We start from the raw sequence: 6018 nt of genomic DNA, 5'->3' as shown, positions 1-6018 counted from the left end.
ATTTATTTCTGGATCTTCTATTCTGTTCCATTGGTCTTCGGGTCTGTTTTTGTGCCAGTACCATGCTGTCTTTGTTATTATAGCTCTGTAGTAGAGTTTGAAGTTCGGCATGGATAGCCCTCCCATATTGTCTTTATCCCCTAGAATTGTTTTGGCTATTCTAGGTCTTTTGTTGTTCCATATGAATTTTTGGACTGTTTTCTGTATTTCAGTGATGTACGTCATTGGGATTTTAATAGGAATTGCGTTGAATTTGTATATTAGTTTTGGAAGTATTACCATCTTTACTATATTAAGTCGGCCTATCCAGGAGCATGGGAGGTCTTTCCATTTCCTAGTGTCTTCTGCAATTTCTTTCTTTAACTTTTTATAGTTCTCATTAAATAGTTCTTTTACATCTTTGGTTAGGTTAATTCCTAAATATTTTATTTTTCGGGAGGTTATTGTGAATGGGGTTGCTCCCTTTATTTCCCTCTCTTCCTGTACATTATCAGTGTATAGGAAGGCAACTGATTTTTGTGGGTTTATTTTGTATCCTGCTATTTTGACGAAGAGAGTTATGATTTCTAAGAGATTCGGGATGGACTTTTAGGGATCGTGGAGGTATAGTATCATGTCGTCTGCAAAAAGGGATAGTTTAACTTTTTCTTTCCCTATGCGGATCCCTTTAATGTCTTTTTCTTGCCTTATTGCCCTGGCTAAGGGTTCTAGGACTATATTGAAGAGGAGTGGAGACAGTGGGCATCCTTGCCTTGTTCCTGATTTTAGGAGAATTGGTTGTAGCTTTTCCCCATTAAGTATAATATTGGCTATTGGTCTGTCATAAATGGCTTTTATTGTTTTTAGAAATGTTCCTTCTATTCCTATTTTCTCCAGAGCTTTTAGCATGAATGAATGTTGAATTTTGTCAAAGGCCTTTTCTGCCCAGCCAGCGGCTCTCGTTTGGCTTTCCTGTCATTTAGTGATGGGTGAGTGGACTCACGCTTCCCATGGCGCTGTCACCGTGGTTTTCCAGACCTGTGTGCGTGACGTGTACCTACCCTCTCTGTGTTAGAAGAAACCTCCCCTGCCCTTTCCCTGCCTGTGAAGGGGGGGGGGCGGGTGGGGGCGGGGGGAGGGAGCGTGTTGTGGGGCGGGCGGGCGGCGGACTTTCACAAGTGAGCGGGGTGCCTCCCGAGGGCTCGTCTCTTGCTGGAGCCGACCCATCTTTGGGAGTTTTTTGTTGTTGTTGTTGTTGTTGTTGTTGTTGTTTCTTTCTGGTTTCCATCTGGGGGAAAAAGAAAACAAAACGTACAAACACCCCCCCCCCCCAAAAAAAAAAAAAAAAAAAGACGGGCGGGCAGACGGTGGGACGAGCGCTCACTTGCCCTTTTCTGGCCATGTTGGGTGGGGGTGGGGGTCTTGCCACGGGCGGCGGAGGTCGTGCGGGTGGCCGGTTCGTTTTCTCTCGTGGTGCAGGCCTGCCGTCTTTGCCGCCCCTTCCTGCTTGGGACCGATCCCGACTTCCCGGTTCTCGGGTTCGGGCCGCTCCGTTCGGGCGACTCCCGTCCTGGTTCCTGGTTTCACTTTGGTCGCTGGCGGCGGCGGCGGCGGCGGCTCGATCTCGGTCTAGGTCTCTGGTGGCTCTGGTGTCGTTCGTGAGGTCGCAGAGAGGACCCGGCTGCAGGTCCTGACCTAGGTTGTGCCTCTCGGTGCGTGGCGGTGGGGAGTGAGGCGATTCGTTTCCGTGTTCTGTGTCTCCGGAGCTCAGAGCCGCCCGGCGCGCGCCGATCCGGGGTACGGCGGCTCGGTGGAGTCGGTCGTTGGAAGGCGGTTGTCGTGCTCCCCCTGGCGTCCGCCTTGATATGACAGTCCCCTCGTTCTCAGCCGAGCGAGCGAGTGAAGGAGGAGGTCTGGCGGCAGCGAGCCGGGCGGAGGCCCGGCCTCTACCGGGTGCCGGGCGCGACTGTCGCCGTGGTGTCGCTGTGGCGCCGGGGCGGCTGTTCTGTCGGACTTTGCGCCCGCAGGCGAGCGCGGGGTGGGGCCGTGAGTCGCCGCTCTCTCTTCCGTGCCCGGTCTGTGCCGGGGGTGGCGGCTTGGTCGGGTCGACCAGTAGTTCTGTCTGGGCCCGACGCCTTGTCCTCCTCCCCTCCCGTAGTTCTGTCTGGGCCCGACGCCTTGTCCTCCTCCCCTCCCTGGACTCTGGTCTTTGAGGGCGAAAGAAGGAGAGTACGAGGGACGTCTCGGGAGTCGGGGGAAAGGGTCCCCGGGTGAGCCGCTAGGTGGTGGGGCCGGTCCCGGCCCGGACTCGGACCACCCCCCCTCCCCGGAGTCACCTCCGAGTGAGCGCTTGGCGCGTGCCGGGCGCGAGGGCCTGGGTCGCCGGCCCCGTGTGGTCTCCCTCCACGGCCCCGGAGGCCGGAGGACAGACCTCTGCGGCGGGAGGAGCCGTGGGCACGGCCGAGGCGAGCCTCGGGGCCGGGACCTACACCCCCCCCCCCCTCCCCGACATAGGATGGTCGTCGGAGTCACCTCCGAGTGAGCGCTTGGCGCGTGCCGGGCGCGAGGGCCTGGGTCGCCGGCCCCGTGTGGCCTCCCTCCACGGCCTCCTCCACGGGCCCCGAGGCCAGAGGCCAGACCTCTGCGGCGGGAGGAGCCGTGGGCACGGCCGAGGCGAGCCTCGGGGCCGGGACCTACACCCCGCCCCTCCCCGACATAGGATGGTCGTCGGAGTCACCTCCGAGTGAGCGCTTGGCGCGTGCCGGGCGCGAGGGCCTGGGTCGCCGGCCCCGTGTGGCCTTCCTCCACGGCCTTCTCCACGGCCCCGGAGGCCGGAGGACAGACTTCTCCGGCGCGAGGAGCCGTGGGCACGGCCGAGGCGAGCCTCGGGGCCGGGACCTACCTACCTACCGTCTGCGGTGTGCGCGATGGCGGGGACTTGCCCGGTGGGCCCTGCGTAGGGGAAAAGTCGAGGCGGAGGGAGCACCTCGGGAGTCGGGGACCCGAGCCCGGGAGTCCCGCGTGTGTGCGTGCTGGCGGCAGGGCGCTCACCACCGACCCCGCGCGGTGTGGGTGTGGTGGCTGGGTGCCTCTCGGAGTGGGTGCCTCGCGTCTGCCGGGGGAAGGCTCCCCGTGCCGCTCGTGCCGTGAGCCCGTGCGCACCCGGGGTAGTGGGGCGGGTGCGTCCCCTGACCCCGCTCCCGCCCTCTCTCTTCGTCTGTCTTCGCCCTATGTGGTCGACCAGCTGTCCCTGAGAGTTCCGTGTCTGGCTCTGTTGGGGACGTGTTGGGGACAGGTGTCCCCGATGTGGTTTCCGAGAGGTCCCTGTCGCCAGCGAGTTGTCGCCCCTGCGTGACCAGCTGGTTTTGGCGTGGTGACGTGAGGATTTTGTACCTGCAGGAGGGTGCTGGCATGCTGTGTCCCGGTGGCTGTCAGCGGGTCTTTTGGGGCTCTCTCGGATGCTGTGTGCCGGGCCTTTCCCGTCTCTTCCCGGTCCGGGTCCCCCTGCCCTTCCCCCCGCACCCCGGGCTCCCGCTGCCCTGAGCAGGCCTTGCCCCTGTGGTGGCTCGTGGGTGTGGTGGTGGTGGTGGTGGTGGTGGTGGTGGTTGGTTGGTGGCTGAGTGAGTCCCGTCGTCCTTGATCTCTCCCCCGCTCCCGGTGCCGGATTCTGGCCCTTGCCTCGGCACGCCGAGGAGGAGAGTGGTTGGTTGCCTGGGGTGCATAGGTAGGCCCGCGCGGTGTGCTTCCCTCGCCGTGGCCGGCTTGAGGAGGAAAAGGCGGGGGGCGAGTCCTGCCTTGCCTTGCCTGTGCGTGTGCGGCATCCCCGTCCTGCCGTCGTGCTCGTCCGACCTCCGTGGCTTTTTTTTTTTTTTTTTCCTATCGCCCCTAGCTCCAACTCCCCCGACCTGCCGCTTCCCGATGGCGGGCCTGGTCGGCCGCTGACCTGCGCTACTCCCGAGCGCTGTCCGTGGTTCTTTTTCTTTTTCTTTTTTTCCTCTCTAGCTTCTTTCGGCTCTGTGCCCGGCGGAGGTGTCCTGGTAATCCCGAGCGCCAGGGACGCTGAAGCCCGTGGTATTTTTTTATTTTTTTATTTTTTTATTTTTTTAAGTTTTTTTTTTTTTTCTTTTTTTTTTTTTTTTTCCTTTTACCTCGCTCGTTACTCACGAAAGGTTGTCTGTCCTGGCTACGCTTTTATCCCAGGCTGTTGGCCCTCTCGGGAGCCGAGCTTCCTGGGCCCCACCGCCTCCCGAGTGCCGTGTGGCTGTCTTCTCCGCCCCCTCGGTGTGATTGATGTGGTGACGTTGCGATCTCCTTCGGGCCCGGGCCTAAGCTGCGCCAGGCGAGGGACGGACATTCATGGCGAATGGGACCGCTCTTCTCGTTCTGCCCGTGGGCCCCTGCCCTCACCGTCCCACCGTGCCGGCGCCGGTGGTGTGCGGGGAGGCAGGGGTGCGGCAACCGGGTCCGGCTGCGCTCTCCCTGCCCTCGCCGTGAGGTCGGGGACTTGTACACGCTGGAGGAGGGGGGGCGCCCCTGATCTTGCTCCTCTCTTCCCGTGACTCGTTATCGGCACGGGGGTCGGCTCTCTCCGCGGAGAGGGAGGGTCGGTGCTCCGTGCTTGCCCGTGCTGTGTGGTGTGAAAAGCCGCGCCTCGCGCTCTGCCCTCTTGCGGTGCTCCCGGAACGCTCCCGGTCGGTTCTCTCAGGTGCCTGAGGCTGAGTGGTGGTGTCGTTCCCGATCCCGGCGTTGTCCGTTGCCTTGTGCCAGCCTGCTGCCCGTGGTGTGTCCCGGCCGTCCTTGGGTTTGTGGGGCTTGTGCGAGTGAGAAAAAAGTTATCGCAGAGATTGACGTCTCTGCTGGGGGGGGGGTCGAGGCGGTTCCCCAGAGGAGGAGCGCTCTTCCCTTCTTGCACCGGGCGGGTGGCTTCCCCGCATGAGCTGCCGGCCCTGGTCCTGGCTTGTCTTCCCTGCCGTGTCACCTGGCTCTTGTTGCACCGGGGGACCTGAGATGTTGCAGTGGGAGGCGAGCCGGGCCTGTGCGGGCTTTCCCGCCCGTGTGCGCGACCTTGCTCTGGCCCCGCACGGCAAGGCCGACCGACCAGGGTTGGTGTTGCTGCTGCCGCAGACCCCCCCCGCCCCACCCCTCCCTGCCACCCGTGGTGGGAAGGATGGACGCCTTTGATGTGTGCTGGTCCCGGCGGGGTTCCCGTCGGGGTTGGGTGCGGGCCACCCTCAGAGTGAGGAGAGGTTCTCTAGCGATCCTCGTTCGGGAGGCGGCGTTCGCTGCCGGGTTGGCGGGGGCCCGCCCCCGATGGGCTCCCGCGGCCCTGCCGCTCCCTGTCCCGCTTTTGAGCGTTAGTGGCTGCCCGCGTTGGTAACTGCGTGCCCGCGCCTCCCCCCTCCGAGCTGGGGGAGGGTCCCGCGGGGCCTCTCCCGGGCCGTCGTCTGGTGTGGTGAGTGGAGGACGTTCCCGATCCGTCCCCGCCCCTGCCTCGCGCGCGGTGTGTCGAGTGGCGGAGCCTGGAGCCTGTGCTGGGTCGCGATGCGAGGGCGTGTGGTGTGTGGCTTCCCGGCCTCGTGCTTGGGGTGCCGTGGGGTTTTTGGGGGGTCCCGTCCCCCTCCCCCTCCGGCCCCTGGCGACGCTGTTCCCGAGCGTCTGTGTGGGCCGCCGCCCGTTGGCGACGACGGCGCCGTGCCGGGCGCCGGGCCCCGCGGTGTTCCGGGGCCGCCGTGCCCGTGGTGGTGTGCCGCTCGGGGGGGGTTCTGGCCCTCCGGAGCCGAGGATCCCGGTGTGTGTGGGCCCTTGCTCACGCGGCCGAAAAAGAGGCGGTCGATGATGGGTGCCGTGCCCGGCGGTGTGGATGGGTGCGGTGGGGCCCTGCTGGCGCGGGTGGCTCCGCGGGCGCTCGCGGGGTCTTTGAGGCGTGTGCGAGCTGCCTTTTCCCTCTCGGGCCTCTTTTGGGGGGGCCCGCCGCTGCCGCGGTGGGGGTTTCCGGTCCGCTGGTCGGCCGGCTCGGTGTCCCAGGCGTTGCGCGGGACC

The sequence above is a fragment of the Dipodomys merriami genome, unplaced genomic scaffold (assembly GCF_024711535.1).
Source record: "Dipodomys merriami isolate MVZ:Mamm:240054 unplaced genomic scaffold, mDipMer1.0.p SCAF_1861, whole genome shotgun sequence".
Classification (NCBI taxonomy): Eukaryota; Metazoa; Chordata; class Mammalia; order Rodentia; family Heteromyidae; genus Dipodomys; species Dipodomys merriami.
The sequence above is the reverse complement of the archived record's forward strand: the minus strand, read 5'-3'. Positions refer to the sequence as shown.